Below are 16,335 nucleotides of genomic sequence, written 5' to 3'. Positions count from 1 at the left end.
ACGAAAAGGTGAAGGACAAGTCAAGCAAAGCAGGATAGAGAGACCAATAGCCAACACAGGGCTGATAAACCAAAGCGCCAATGAGGGAGTGAGAGAAACCAGAACTTGGCTGTGCCGGCCCATATCCCATGCCAGCCTAATAATTCAAAAAACCTTAAAGGGGTGAGAAAAACCACAACCAAAATAGCTCTTAGCAGGACAAAAGCCCACGCTAGAGTGATAAACAAAAGACCCCACAAAGGGGTGAGAAAAACCACAACCAGAAGAGGGCAGAGAAGGCCTATAACCCATAACGGGCTGACAATCTGAAGACCCCTAAATGAGCTGAGAGGAATGAGAACCAACATAGGGCTGAGCAGGCTTGTAGCCCCTGCTGGGCTGATAATCCAAACACACCCTGAGGGGGTAAGAGAATTCACGACCAGAACCGATCTGAACAAGCCTGTTGCCCATTCTGGGCTGATAATCCGAAGAACCCAGAAGCAGTGAGGGAACCCACAACCAAAGTTGAGCTAAGCAGACCCTAGCCTACCCTAGTTCAAAGTATAAAATATCCAATCAATCATAAGGAGACAGATTTGTTTTTTGAAATTCGACCTAAACAGTTCAGAAGAACCTATGATGTTTACTAAGGAGAATACATCCCTGGAGAATGGATAAACTAGAGACTATTGGTATTGGCAAGAAGGCCTTTGTGCCCCCAAAAATGAGCTAAGAGACATTTTTGTTTGTTTGTTGGAACTATCAAGACAAGAGCTGGAAAAGACTTTAAGAACTCTTTTTTGGGGCTCAGAAAACCAGCCACCACTGGTTGTCCCAGGGGGAAAGTATTTGTATCTTAAGATAAAGTTTAAACCGTCTTTTATTTTTTATAGTGGTAGGGCAGATGTTAGGACAGCATTGGACAGTGTTTATTTGTAAGACGTCCTGACAAGCATCCATTTGTAGCTTACACTGTGTTTGCAACGCTTGTTGATTGACTCTGTGCGAGGGACAATTGTGGGGCTTTCAATATTTACTACATCTATTTTTTTGTTTACGACCGCAGGACTACAATCCTCAGCTTTCCTCATGCTGCTTTTGTGCCATAAGCTGGCACGTGAACAGCTACGCAGGAAGCCAGGTTGCGCTGGTTCACATCCGGTCCGTCTGGGTCTGTTTGCTAGTCTTGACTGCCTATTGTCTTGCTCCCGCAAAAGGTATTGTGTAAGTCTTTGTTACTTTAATATCTCTTACAAACACCTTTGTTTGAGTGCTGTTAGTGCTTTGCCTGGACATGAGCACAATCTCCTTGGCGGGTTGATAACATCTCACTAATTCTTTGTGAACAACCTCTGTCTTGGTTTGATTATCTGCCCTGATCATAATTAGCATGTCATCTGTTTACCTCAGATTGGAACCACAATCAATTACGGTTATTGACAAAATGCGTAAAAACGTACTCTGACCTCACTAGACCATGGTTCCACCTATTGTTTGTCTTTTTTTTTATTGTGTCAATTGTACAAGTTGTACATTTACACACTCTTTTATAACAGTTCATAAACAGAAAATCAACACTTCGCTCATCAATAAAAAAGTTTAACAACAACAAGACAAAAGAATAAAGAAAAAAAAAGATGTTCCAGTAGGGCTGAGATTTTATCACGTTACCTATCAATGGATAAGGCTTGCATGGGACATGTTATTGGTACTGCCCTTCCATCCCTAGAGGGTCTTTGTGGACAGTGCATGAATACGGTGACGTGTTCCCCTAACCACAGAACCGGATTTCTTAAATGCTGAACAGGCTTCTCATACCGGACCTGTTCATGGTATGAACTCAGGTCCTTTGAACACTCCTGTAATATTACTTACACAAACTTTAACCAATGCTTCTGTCACTAAAAATGGACACGTTCCATTATGGCCTTTAAATCCAGACTACCTCCTACCGGTGGATATATCTGAAGCCGGTGTGTCTGGCACGGAGAGTAATGAACTCTAAGTTTCTGATATGCTGGTGTCTCTGCCCATTACTTCTGATTTGCCTGATGCTCAATCGAATGCCATGTCTCATGGTACTTTTCCAACTTATGGCACTCCTCCTGCTCTACATCAAAAAACAAGGTGAGACTGGCAGTCGTCTCTGTTGCAGTCAACAAGGAAAATGCCTAATGTTACTCAAAATACTCAAGGGTGGAGGAGATGCAACCAATGACCACCCTTCTGCTTTACACAACATTTAGAATGTATTAAATAATCACAAAAAACAAGATATCAGCTCATACTAAATACATCATCATAAAAACATGTACACAATACACATATTCAAAACACCTTAATCACAACACCTTAAAATAGTAATAAAGTGCTCTAGTGACTCTTTTCTACCTTATCCACCCTCTATATGTCTACAAATACAGATTCGAACTCTAAGATAAGGTATAGGACTTTCAGTATTTTCACAAGTCCTATTTAGAGCTTAACCTGTTTCTGTTCCCATGCCCTTAAGGTGGTGATCATTCTTCAGGAACTAAATTCTAGGTCACATCTAGTATGTCATAGTTCTTGAATTTTCTGTGTAATGTTAAAATCATGTTCCTCCAGACATCTTCCCTATAACTGCAAAAGAGACAAAACACACGTATTAGATATTAATGCTATTTGTTAATTAGCGGGAATTAGGATACTGACCTACTTCCACAACCCTCTATGATTGGAAATAGAATACCTATCGGAAAAATGTGACAGTGTAATCACAAAATATGTGTTTAAATAACAGTTCAATCCACTCGGGATCTCTTCCACCTATGGAAACACACAGCATGTGCTTCATTAACCAGTTCGGGTACATTGGCCCTCATTACAAAACCGGCGCTAAACCATGGTGCTATTAGCACCATGGTTGGTGCCGATGTTGTAACAGGTCTGCCATGGTTCAATGGGGAATTACCACCCCATTCCAAGGTTGGAGGGGTGGTAATTCCCCATTGAACCATGGCCCTTCCCCATTCCCATTTTTGTCCCATAGGGCTCAATGGGACTGGGGAAGGCGCTAAGTACGGTACCGCAAATTTTGGTACCGTACTGAGCACCAAGGTCCCTTTGCGAGTCCCTACTTTAACGGCTGGTGTAGACCAGCCGTTAAGGTTGGGGCCCGCAAAGGGACCTCGTAATCAGGCGTTAAGGGTTTAATGGCGCCAACACCTTTTACGACGCCGTTAAACCCTTAACGCCAGGGTCGTAATGACCCCCATTGTCTCTCCACAATAAAGCTCTCTTCCAGCCTCTATACTCACCACCAGATGGTATAGGCGAATGTACCTTCGCGGGTTGGATCACTTCTACCTCGTCAATTGCAGTTGAAAAGTTTGAAATTAACCATGGGTTGTCCTAGTCATCCAGGACCTGCACTGCAGACATCACACAGATGGGAAAAACCACAACCATAGACTCGTTATTTCGTCTGCATTTGCTTCATTTTCTTCCATACCAAAACGTATTGGTCTCCCATCTCATACTACAGTATCTCACCTTAACTGCAGATAGATGGTGCGAGTAGGATAAATACCCTCTGATTATTCCAATTATCTACAAAGAAGCAGAAAAAACAAAAAAACAAAAGCCTGTGAGAAGAGCCCTTTCACTGTATTTTCAAAAAAATAAGTATTACCAAGCTGTCTCTTATTCACTCCTGCTTACCATTGTCACTTTTATTTTCGGTTATTTACGATCTTTCCCGACAGCTAAGTGATTGGTACAAGCAGGCTAGGTCTCCATGTCTGCTATGCGTTAACCTAAGAAATGAAAACGGACCAAGCACTGCAAATGTCACCATTCGGCGTGCTTATAAACAATTGTATGAGCTTCTTGTTATCCCGGCAAGCCATGCTTACCTTTCATACCGGCAAAACAGTGTCTGCATTCTGTGAAACGTTCAACTCGAGCGCACCTCCCAAAACAGAGGTTCATATAAGTACTACTAGCATATTGTTGAACCCAACTACTGACGGATGGGCGTGGCCATCTTGGAGTGGTGTAAAATGCATTACCTCCACTCTGTTTATTATGTCTAGTACAGCTTTTTTCTTATTCACACACCATCGGTGCACCAACTGTCAAAGATCGCATGTATTTCTTTCCACTCAAAAATGAAACAAAATGAAAATGTTATGCTTCATACCCGTTATTTCTTGCAATTCCGGTAAATTTGTGTGATTTAATTTATAACCACATTCCACAACTACACAAGACCGCTTCAAACCTCCGGGAAGACAAATTTTCCCACATGCTCTACGGTACATTCTTTACCCAGCCACCATATTACTAAACTTACAATGGTTTCCAGGACGCCAATGGCCATCTTGGAGCAGGAAAAAGAGGAAAGGTCGACAGGTTACTATCGACCTGTGATGTGTGATGGCTGATCAAGATATTGCTAAATTAATATCCCCAGTCTCAATGCCTGACCATCACAAGGTAAACAGTGACTGTATCAGGATAAGCAGTTTTTATTCAATCACAATACTGTGGGATGTCTTAACCCACTCATCCAAGCCCTGCAACATCATTAGGCATTGCGGGCAGCAGAAACATCAGAATGGCCATTGGAAAGCATGCTGCTCTCACAAAATCATCAGAAAATGCACAGTAAAAACTGAAAGATAGGCTGCCATCCACTTTTGTCTATCTTAGTGAGCACAGGAGATCACTGCCTAAAACCACCATTGGGCCATCCACATAGCAGCCTGAAACCACTTGGAAAAAGCAATGCTGATTGCCAAAAGAAATACAGAGCTGGTTGGGAATCTGTTTTCTTGATTGTCAAAATGTGCTAAAATCATGGCTCACAAATCACCAAAATGATCCAGCCTTCTTGTTGGGTGTTCCACATTATTCTACTGCAAGAATCCACATCAATACAATGTCAGCAAGAATCATATTCTATCAAGCTAAATCCCCTTTTAAAGATAGACAGCTGTCAAAAATGGGTGTAGTACCATTACTCACCTCTGTCAGGTGCTGGCGATTTAAAAGTCTTACAGGAGAGCTGTGTTTCACAAGCTAAATATGTCAAAGAAGAGAATTCCATCAAAATGCCATATAGAGTGCTACACAGTGATTTCATTCTGAAAAAGACTTGATTTAAAGATATATTGTTTATTTTAAGTTTATAAATGTATGTTGTTTTTCACAAGGAACTCTGTGCAATTGATCAAAAGGTAGTCTGATTTAATTAACTTCAAGAGGCCTTCTGTCCATGGGAACCCTTCACACCTGTCCTTACTACCAACAGGAGAGGATATCGCATGGACATGTTAATTAGAACTGTTGTGAGAGGAGGAGATTTCCCCTGCTGGCAGGAAAAAGAGACAATAGATTCCTTGACTGAATAGAATATGCTAATTTGGGTCGTCACTTGTCAACAACTGCTCTGGGAGTGACAGGACATGTGACCTCTGAGTCAAGCCAGCTCTAGGGACGGACCAGACTGGGATGTGGATTTAACATTGCACCAAATATATGTTTAAGGAAAATGGTTCTAAAATATTGTAACATGCTGACAAAAATGCCAAACTTTGAGACGGTTAATATGAAAAATTCACTCACAATTTAAGACTAAGCTGGACATCATGCAATGTTCTGAGACCAAACTCCGGGAATTTTTAATATTGCAGCTGTAGTGTTTTTGCTATGAACATAAGAACTTACAGTAATATGCCCAGGGAGGATCTGCATGCATTTATCAAATTTGGTGCAGAACCAATATTGTGAAACCCACCAAAAGCGCAAATAAGTTGTCATTTCTGAACCCAAGCTCGTAGGAACATGGGACTTGAACAGAATGTACCTTAAGTAATATGTGATGTGTGTATGTATTATGAACAACTTGTGTATGTGGGAAATATGTTTGTTATGAAAAATTGATTTTCTTGGTAAAAGCAGAGGGGAGGGATTTCAGCTAAGCCATAAACACAGCATTGTGATGACACCTCATCACAACCCCACATAGTGCTACAACCTTCTATCAGAAGCTGTTCTTCAGGCAACTCATCCATTGTGGTGTACAAGGGATCCCACCCGCGTCAACAACACCCAAACCTTATGGGTAAATGAGAGATCTCCCCTGGTTCTATAACACCTTCATCTCTTCAGTCACTATGTAACTATCACTGCAACTAATGGAAACTGCATTCTCTATAGTCTGCTGCATGATGTGCATGCAGTATGTGTATGTTACTGCAGAGTGTGTTGACGCTCTACAGCGCACTATACCTATTATGAAATGCCCTTTATAAATTCGCAACTTTGGAACATGCCATTTACCGAGAATGTGCGCGTCATCAGAGAATGACGGCCAGCACGCGCCTTCCATTAATAAAATGACGCATCAGCACTTTCTGTGCTACTGGACACTCATGCTATTCAGTGACTTGGATGCATTTATTACCACGCAGGAATCGTACAAAAATGTCGACCTGGGAATTACGAGGCCGAAAATGCTGACTTTTTTTTTAACTCCCCCCCCCCCCCCTTACACAACATATATATGTGGGAGGGTTTAGAGTATAAAATTAATATGGGGGGTTGCGAGGGTCTCCCCCGCATATTTATGTGATGTAAAGTGTTAAAAAAGTCGGCATTTACAGCCGTCACAATAATCACATAGATTCTTACACGCAGGGCTTCATTGTGTGCTATAATAATGGCAGTAGCCCACCGGCCACGATCACGCCCCTCCCCCCCAATGAAATGTCAGAGCAATGTCCGGAATGATCTCCGCCAATTCCCTCAATGGCCTTCAATGTATCCTGCACCGTCATGTCATTGCTTGATTAATTGCGTTCTTTAATGTGGTGGTTTGGTCGATATCCACGTCCCTTCTTCCGCTCATGTAATATTCTGTGTGATAATAATGTCCTTTCATTAACTGTGTATTGAGGTAATTCGGTGCATTTAATTATGTGTTATTGGCGAAGACTATATCTGGGCATTTCTATGGATCCAGGGCTTTACTCGCCGCCATAAGAAGACACCTGCATTGCCTTTGCACCATAATTACGCCTTAATATATGAATAATATCTCTCAATTTATTATCTGCCACTGCAGCATACATGCCTTAATAATAAACTATTATGCATGAGCAAATTCATCTCCATTTCCATGCCAACTAAATTGGATGAGGGCCACAGGTTCTTAATTTGATGCCATTTGGAAATATTACTAATCCATTAAATGCCTGCTGTTATGTAATGCTGTACCTCGGTGCGTGAGAAATAGAGTGCTGTGCCCAGCAAGAGGGGAGCCAGTGGGGGAAACTGGAGGAGACCCATGAATATTCTGAATGGAGCATTACCCTTGAAACACATGCGGAAGGTATGTCTGGTGTGGTGGTATGCATGACAACTCTCCCAATCCATTTTAGAGATGGGAGACCAGTCCTGGTTTTACATTTGCATTCTGGGTCGGACGTGTAGTCCTGGGGTTCTCCATTATAAAGCCAGGACACCAAGCTGTAGATTACAAATCTACAAATAAAACGAGGACTGGACGACTATCCCCCGAATTAAATGGGAAATGTTAGGGAGTATGTGCTTGGGCCTCTGCTTCACTCCGCCATACCCAGCGCACTTCAGAGCACTTTTCGAAACCTCTCTCCAAGTTTTCCTAGAATATTATTTTTGAGCACATCCTATTTCGTACCTTTTTTTCATGGGATAAAATACGTGAAATGCTACGAGAGAGGTCATTGCAAGTCAACCTGATCATCGTCCAAGTGCAATATCCTGTTCGCTTGCACTTGACAGTATTTTATTCAACATAACATATGGGTTTCTCCATCCCGCACCAAATCCCTTTTGTCATTTCCTTTTCTTCATCGTGGTTATTTGCAGCCTTCTTTATTACAATAACGTCTTAATGAATCTAGTACATTTTTATTTTCATTTTGGAAATTTCATCTACTTTCTACTCCATTAATCCTTCAAGATCCCATTTTATTTTTGTAATTCCTTCCTTTGCCCTTTTTGTCACTGACAAAAGGCACTAAGGCGTCATTACAGCCTGTAATGTTGCATTACAGGCAACTAGTCAGATAACCTCTGATAGAGCTATAAGGTCACAACTGTCAAGGGTTTTGACCCATGTTGAATTATTAGACGGGGTAGATGTGGGGATGAGTTGTCGCCGCCCATCATTCTATCCCAGAACAAAACTAAATCAATGGACTGGGGGATGTGGGGATGAGCTGTCGCCGCCCATCATTCCATCCCAGAACAAGGAAAACCGCGCGGTTGTGAGCACACCAAAATGGTTGTCTAACCCGCCACCCACCAGGGCCAGCATGATGGACCGGAAGCGCCAGGGATGAAAGGTGGTGTCAAAGGAAAAATAACAGTGTTGTTAGCTTAAAAGCGCTTTAAAATCACCTTTATTTCCCTGAATGCAAGCTCAAAATGCCTATTTTAAACATCACAAGATATTCAAAAATCTCAATGAACACAAGCAGACATTTGGCAGAAAGTATTCTTGTGTGCATACAAAATCTGGGAAGATGAAGAGCCCAAAACAATGTTTATAACAAAACTGGCTGAGCTGTGGATGTCAGCAGCTTAAATGAAATTGGATTAAAACCACTAAAATCGAAATGTTTAAATTAAATGAGTGACCTACTTTTGAGTGTCACATAGTTTGCAACTGTTAAATGTCATGATTTTGTACTTAGAATCAGCATTCTAGCTGCATGTGTAAAAATTGTAAGTTTGATTTAAAATGGGAACTAAAGTGACATTTAGCTGAATTCTGCCTGACAACTACCCCCGACAGGAGAAACCGGCTCAGCCACTGCACCCTGCTGCCCCTGCCAAAAGGAGACAACACCTCTCTGATTGGGTTAGGGCAGGGGCACCTGGGGACTGCAGGAAGTTGAACAAAGCCCTGTCCTGGACTCAGGCAAATGTTATATTGGGGGGGATCGTAAAATGGCTTACTCTTGGGAGAAACTGGGAGGGGCAGTGCCTCTGGGAGCCACCTGAGCTGGAGGTGGGGACAGACAGAAGCTTCCCCCATGTGCTTTGGAACCTAAACCCCACCCATCTGGGCCAGAGCATAATTTTAAAAAGATGGATAATTCATAGTACGGACCTGTCAAAATTATATAATTAATACCATTATTCTTGTGATTTTTCGGTGCACATTTTAAGAGGTGTTGGGACCCTGTGGTATGTTCTAGGGAGTAGTAGCAGAAATATGGTTGTTACTCCAAATGTCTGCATGTTAAAAATCTGACACTTCATCAATTAATGTCCATACTCCTTGCGCACATTTGTGTAATTTTTGGTAAATGTCCAACATTGGTAAACCGACCAAAAAGCGCAAAATGTTGTCATTTCTGAATCCCAGCTCGCAGGAACATGGGGCTTGAACAGAGACCTGTCTTAATTCATCTGTAATATGTACATGTAATGTCAACCACTTGTGTATCTGGGAAATCTGTATTTGAATCAAATATAGATTTGTGGGCAAATTGACCAGGGGAGGATCCGCTGACCCATAAACAGACCTCATCATGATGACAATCCATTTCCTTTGCCCAATCATGGGAGAGGGGAGAATTGGGCCAATGACAAGTAGAGAGGGGCAGGCTCAGTTATGCCACGCACACACCCACTTTCTAAACACATAAAAGCAGACAGTGCAGGACAGGGAGGGACATTCACTTTCCACTTTCTTGCGGTACGCTTTGCCGGGAGACTCCAGACTTCAAATCCATCAACCTCGAGAGACCAGAGATCCAGAGAGGCCAGAGATCCAGAGAGACCAGAGATCCAGAGAGACCAGAACTGTGCAGTGCTGAGAGCAGAACCAGAGACCAGACCGCTGTGAAGAACCGCTAGCAGAAGTCCAGCCAATCCTGACCCGATCGGTGACGAAGCCATTCCTGTCCAAAAGATAGTGTGATTACTCTAGGACTGTGCCAGACTAAACTCTTAGTTTAAAATAATCTAATTAAAACTATTTTAACCTATTTAGAACTACCTCATAGGAATCGTGTGTGTCATTCTGTCATCTTTAAAACTGAAAACTGTCATCTGTCATTCTGAGCTCTAAAATTTAAAATCCGAAAAACTACTTTCACAAAATTGTCCGTATCTCCGGAACCGTTTGTGCTAGGAACGAGATTTAACTTTCATCTTAAAGCTCAGATTCTAGGCGAACCTAGAACCCACTTCCTACTCCTTATAATGCCTCCATAATTACACTCGACGTGCGCGATTAAATTTGCCTCGATTTGACATTTTGCACAATTTCAGCCACGTGTAAAAATCAGCAGCTCCTTGCTTTCCTTTGCTAAAATTCGTTTTAACCTGCTAATTATTCATAGAGCATTGCTAAAGTGAGCCTGAACTAATACCAACTAGCTATCACTCACCCTGAACCTCTACAGGGAATTAAAATCAATTTAGCATCATTTCACTTCATTGCCACCACATTCAAAGCATTTTGGGCCTGTGTTTTAAAATCATACCTGTTTTTCTCTAAGCTTGCTTAGGGGGAACTGCGTTTTGCATTGCATTTTGTTGGGAATCTGGATGACTGTGTGCTCTCCTTCCATTTCTTACATTGCATAGGAGGGGGGGGTGAATTGCCAGAGAAAAAGTGATTATATTATCTTTTGCTAAATCATATCAAGTTATTTCCGTTCTGCATTTTATTCCTCATTGCTTTTCCCTTGAAACCATAAAAGTATTTTCGCTGCCTTATCTATCCTATACCAACTCCTCATTGATTGTAAAGAGGTGTGCTAGTGTCAGATTACCCATTGTTGATCAACATTATATTCATAAGTGTGATATCAATTATTAATTTATTATAAAAGTGAGATATATATATATTGTTTAATTTTTCAAATAAACCTTTTAAATTTGCAATACAAATCTACTTCTTGGCTCAGTGGGGTCAGGGGGATTCTAAGAGAGGGATGTTGTACAAGGGTTCATCATCCAGATCATAACTTGCCATAAAAAATATATAAATAAGGGCTTCCCTTGGGCATCCCAGACAAGGCACTGACTTAGTGGGATTGCTTGATTGGAGTCACTTACACAACCCACCTTTAATAATAAAATAAACTGCATGATTTAGTAGCAAATTGCACTTTGTTTTGCATTGTACAGTTATTGAAATGTATTGCAGTTATATAAGCATCATGCCAGTATACCCAAACTCCTCTGCTCATTAGAGCCAAGCTTCAGACAGCAATGTAGCAAAAATAGTGATATGATAATATGTCACATTTATAACGCACCTATACACAAGTGTTGCAAGGTGCGGCTAGGCAAGGGAGGGGGAACAGAGGGAAGACAGACAACGATTTTACTAGGCCAGGTGACAATGAGATCGCACAAGTGATGGGGAGGAGGGAAGGGGAAAAGTGCAGGGGCAAGGGGGAGGTGGCAGTGCAGTACAAAGGATAACAGTAAAATAAACAGACAATAAATAAAAGTGTGGCCAGCTGGTGGCAAAGGTAAGGGTAAGGGCAGACATCAGGAGTCAAGGGCTGGTAGGGGGCTGTAGGGATACAGAAACAGTCCCCAAGAGCAAGGGTTGCCAGGGGGGCAGTGCAGGTGTGCAACTGGGGGGAGGGGACCAGGGGCCCAGATCAGAGGGTAGCCAAATAACCAGTGCAGTTTCAGTTTCAGCCAGGAGATCAGCAGGGGAGAGGAGGAGAGAAAGCAGAAGCAAAGAGGAAGGTCGTGAGGTGCTTCCAGAACCAGATATGGTTCTCCTCAAGTTTCAGAGAGGCTATTCCACAGGGACGCCCCAGTAGAATAAATAGATCTACCACCAACTTGTTGCTTGGAGAAGTGACTGAACCTGAGGGAGTTGGAGGAGGATGAGCGAAGAGCTCGAGAAGGAAGATTTTTAGGAACAGAGAGTAGAAGGTATTGAGGCCCCAGGCCCCAGAAGGCATTGAGGACAATGCAGCGGGTTTTGAATTTAGCCCTCGCTGCCACTGTGAGTCAGGGCAGAGATTTCAGTCCTGGAAAGATACGATCCCTGGGCTTGAGGCCAAGAAAAAGTCTTGCAGTCCTGTTTTGGATAAGTTGCAGAGAGCGGAGAATAGTGGCAGGCAGCTTTAGAAAGAGGCTGTTACAGTAGTCCAGCCTAGAGAGTACCAGAGATCCGGAGACTGTGAGCTTCTGGGGGAAGGAGAGGAACGGAAGAATACCTCTGAGGAGGAGCAGCTGGTAGCATGACTTCTCAGAGACATTAGAGATGTTAGGAGAGATGGAGAGTGTGGAGTCAAAGATGACACCAAGACATTTAGCCTCACAGGTGGGAGCAGGAAGAGGGCCAGGAGAGGCTGGGCAGAGAGTGACAGGAAAAGAGGGAGCAGGTGTGCCAATGAGGAGAATCTCAGTCTTACTGGCATTAAGGCAGAAATCATTGGCGGCACACCACCCCTGAATGGCAGACAGACAGTTGGAGATGAGAGAAGGAGAAGAGGTGGCAGAAGGGAGCCTGAAAATGAGTTGAGTGTCATCCGCATAGCACTGAAAGTTGGGACAGAGGGCGGCAATGCAGTGGGCAAGGAATGCCAGGTATTGGTTGAAAAGCCAGGGAGAGAGGTTGGACCCTTGGGGATCATGACAGATAGAGATAGAGATAGAAGAGAGGAAGGACCCAAGTTGGACCTGTGGGGGTCGATCAGAGAGGAAAGAGGTCAGCCAAGCCAGGACCTGATCGGTGTTAACCAGGTTATCACAGAGACGATTGAGTGGGATGGCATGGTTGGCCGTGACAAAGGCAGAAGAGAGATCAAGTAAAATGAGGTCACAGGGGGTGTTGTAATTGAGGTTGCAGAGCAGGTCTTCACGGATGTCCAGGAGAGCAGTTTCCTTGCTTCTGGCAGCTCTGAAGCCAGACTGATAGCATTGTAGACAACCAACAGATTCAGTGTGAAGATTAAGCTGGGAGATGGCCCACTTTTCCAGGAGTTTTCCCAGGAAAGTAATGATGGAGATTGGGCAATAGTTAGCCGGGCAGGAAGGGACGGCAGAGGGTTTCTTAAGAAGAGGGTGCACATGGGAGTGCTTCAGGGGGGAAGGGAAGTCTCCAGTGGCCAAGGAGTGGTTGCAGAAGTCAGCCAGAGCAGGAGCCAGGGTGTCAATGTGGTCCTTAATGGTTTTAAGGAAAAGGGGTTAACCTGTTTAGACAGGACTTTCATAGATCGGACTTGTCTAGAGACCTCATCTGGGGAGAACAGGGGAAAGGCATAGGAGGGAGGAGAGGTGGCCAAAGAAGGGCCAGAGGAAGAGCAGGGAGGAGAGGGAGAGGAAGAGAGAGAGGAAAGGATGCTCTGAGTTTTAGAGATGCAATGAGAAGCCAGGGCTGTGCAGAGGGCCTTGGAGGGACAGGAGAGGTTGAGACTGCCGCAGGATTGGCCAGCGCCTTGCAGATTTTGAAGAGTTCGACAGAATATTTCAGGTTAAACTGCCCATAACCATGGATATTGAGTGAATTGAGTGTAGTTCTGAAGTTTATCAGGCAGGAAGAACGTGGTGGAATTCGGGGTTAACACATTAGCATTGAGATTTGAACATTGTTCTTTGTAATCCTTTTGTGTTACAATTTACGAATTTTCATGTAAAAGGGTCTTATTTTAGGCACTGTGCATGAGAGTGAACCTTTATGTTTTTTATTGCTTTGGGGCGACCACTAGCTTCAGACACAAGATGCATTGTGATTCCTGGTCACCAGGGATGTCATTTTACCAAAATGCCAGGGGTAGCAGAAGTGACATCCCATGACCCGTGACCCCTGATGACTTTACAGGAAGTGATGCCATTTGATGCAACCCCAAAGTGACATCACGGGAAGTGATGAAACATGACCTTTCACCCCTTGACAAAACAGGGAGGGACATCACATAGCATGATATCACTAAAATGTGATATACATTTCATACAAGAATGTATCACTACATGTATCATTAATATCAGTGTGTATAGGCCCATATTACAAAATTACTGTGAATGCAAGCAGACGTCCAAGGCCAAATGATAATGATGTGTTATTATATAGCACTTACGCTTACGCGATTTATATGGAACACATGTACATACAATATCACGCAACATGCATTGGTACTCATTTATAGACCTCAGAAAGATGAAAGGCTGAGTTGACCTTGCCGGGATTCGAACCTGCAACTTGCAGACCACACACACATCCCAGCAGTGAGTGCTCAACGCACTGAGCTATCCTACCAGCCATGGCTAGAGTAAAATGAGCAATTACATGGCTGATTGTTCACAAAGTCAGAAAGCAAATTACACTCTGTAGTGGATACCAATAAACTGGTAAATGTATAGAATTTCTGAAAGACTATATCCTTTCTTATTTAGGGTCACTGCTCAAAGGGTTATACTTGTGAAACTGTGAAACCACCTGCTTTTTTTTTTTTAAAGAGGCCTGCACAATAAAGCCAGGCACTCCAGAAACAAAGTGGCACTGGCCAGAGCACAGGAGCTTTCATTTTAAAAAACAAAAATAAAATAGTTCTTTAGTTTTTTTTTAGGGCTAGTAAGGGACACCACAGTTGCGACCCCTGGCAATCCCCAAATGACGTCCCTGCTGGTCACTGTAGTTATTTCACAGGTTTTTAAGCCAGTATTGGATGGTGCCTGTGTTGCGGTTACACACGGTTACACACAGGCAATGACTGGTGTATGTTTGCCGAGTTTAGTTTTTTGCTGATTGTGGGCATCATAATGCCCAGTGTGTTTCTGCTCACCAGTCAGTTGATGTACCAGAAGTTCTCCAATTTGTCTTCCCAGCGGCAATTCTTTTTTAATTTATTTTATTTATTTATTTCTAACGCGCTAGAACAAAGCCCTGGGCCATTTAAGCACGAGTACATACTACATGCACACATTAAACATAAATAAACTCAATCAAAGTAAAACTAGTGAAGGTCATCCGAAGAAAACAGATATATATCACTCGAATAGCGCCGTTCATAAATGAGCATGATAATCAATCCAGAATCACTCTTAACTTGCTGGAAGATGACATAGTCCGGAGGTTTTCACATTTACTCAAAAACAGTGGTAAATTACTTTGACCACATCCAATAACAATGTAGTCTGTAAGATCCGTGCAACACCAGTTATTAACCTGCACCCTTCGAAGGACTCTCAGGCCCTGAGTTCCAACACAAACCTGGCCCACTTTTTCATGTAGTGATACCCTTGATTCTGGTTCATTGGACTTCTCAACATTAGTGGGAATACAGTTCAGGAATCCAAAATAAACCTCCCCCGGGTAGGACCATCGACCATTGGCATATGTGATTTCCTCTAGTGAATGTCCTTTAAGGCTGGGGAATCTGGCACGGTAATAACCTTGATCCCAAATCCAATGGTCTTTGCAGGAAGGGAGAACCCAAGACAGCCAACTTCTGCCGCAGGTCTCAGGATAGGATTTGCTTGATCAACTAACTTTATTCCAATGTCCGGGGGTTCCCTAGTGAGAATTTAAGAATCCACATTTACATCAACATTTGTTTGACAGCACTGATCAACCTTTAAATGAGTCAGGGTGTCAGGTCAGGTCTGTATGTACCAAAGGGAGCCTCAAGCCCAAAGACTCAACCCAGATACTAAATTCAGGCACATCAGTACATGCTTTAAGATCACGTATGATGAGGTCCTTAATATACTACCATTGGTCCCTATTACCAGCATCATCATCAACACATTTCTTCGTAAAGGCAGAATGCCCCATAAGCTCGGCAAAGACATCCTCCATCTGTTCTGAAAGTAGAAAGAAAGCGGGTGCCTCCATTGGCAGTGCGCGGATGCACAGTTTGACAGATCAGACGGGGCCCATTTCATCACCTGGCTGCTCGTACACAACTCCACATATGAGTTCATGATTTTTTTCAGTGAGCTCAACGTGATTTTAAGGGACCTCTTTAAAAGTCATCCTTGCAGGTATTTACATCTGTGCATATTGGAAAGGAATTGGCAGGTAGTGAGTCTTGACCATGTTAGCCTCAGCATGCGAAATCTATGTCATACCCTACCTTCAGTTGCAAGGTGAAGGTGTGATTCATTTGATAAATCATGAGGATAATTGTGCTCTGAGCTGCGCACCCGTGATGGGAGGAGCCGCTGCTTTGCAAGCCCCACTGGCAATGTGGACGTGATGTGACCTCCTTCAATTGGAACATATCTGGTCTATACAAAGCTTCCAAACCATACTGCCACATATAACCTAGAAATCAAGCAATGGGGAGTGACCTTCACATCCCCACGGATATAACTGATGATAATGCATGCCTA

The 16,335-nt window shown here is 43.0% G+C and overlaps 1 protein-coding gene across 2 annotated transcripts in view; it reads left to right on the top strand.

Annotated features, from left to right (window-relative positions):
- The window catches only part of PHF24 (PHD finger protein 24), a 615,791-nt gene that overhangs the window by 557,429 nt on the left and 42,027 nt on the right, over window positions 1–16,335 (top strand). The gene's annotated exons all lie outside the window — the stretch shown is intronic.

Source organism: Ambystoma mexicanum, chromosome 6p (genome assembly GCF_040938575.1).
Source record: "Ambystoma mexicanum isolate Mex_15411 chromosome 6p, UKY_AmexF1_1, whole genome shotgun sequence".
NCBI classification, from domain to species: Eukaryota; Metazoa; Chordata; class Amphibia; order Caudata; family Ambystomatidae; genus Ambystoma; species Ambystoma mexicanum.
The sequence above is the reverse complement of the archived record's forward strand: the minus strand, read 5'-3'. Positions and strand labels throughout refer to the sequence as shown.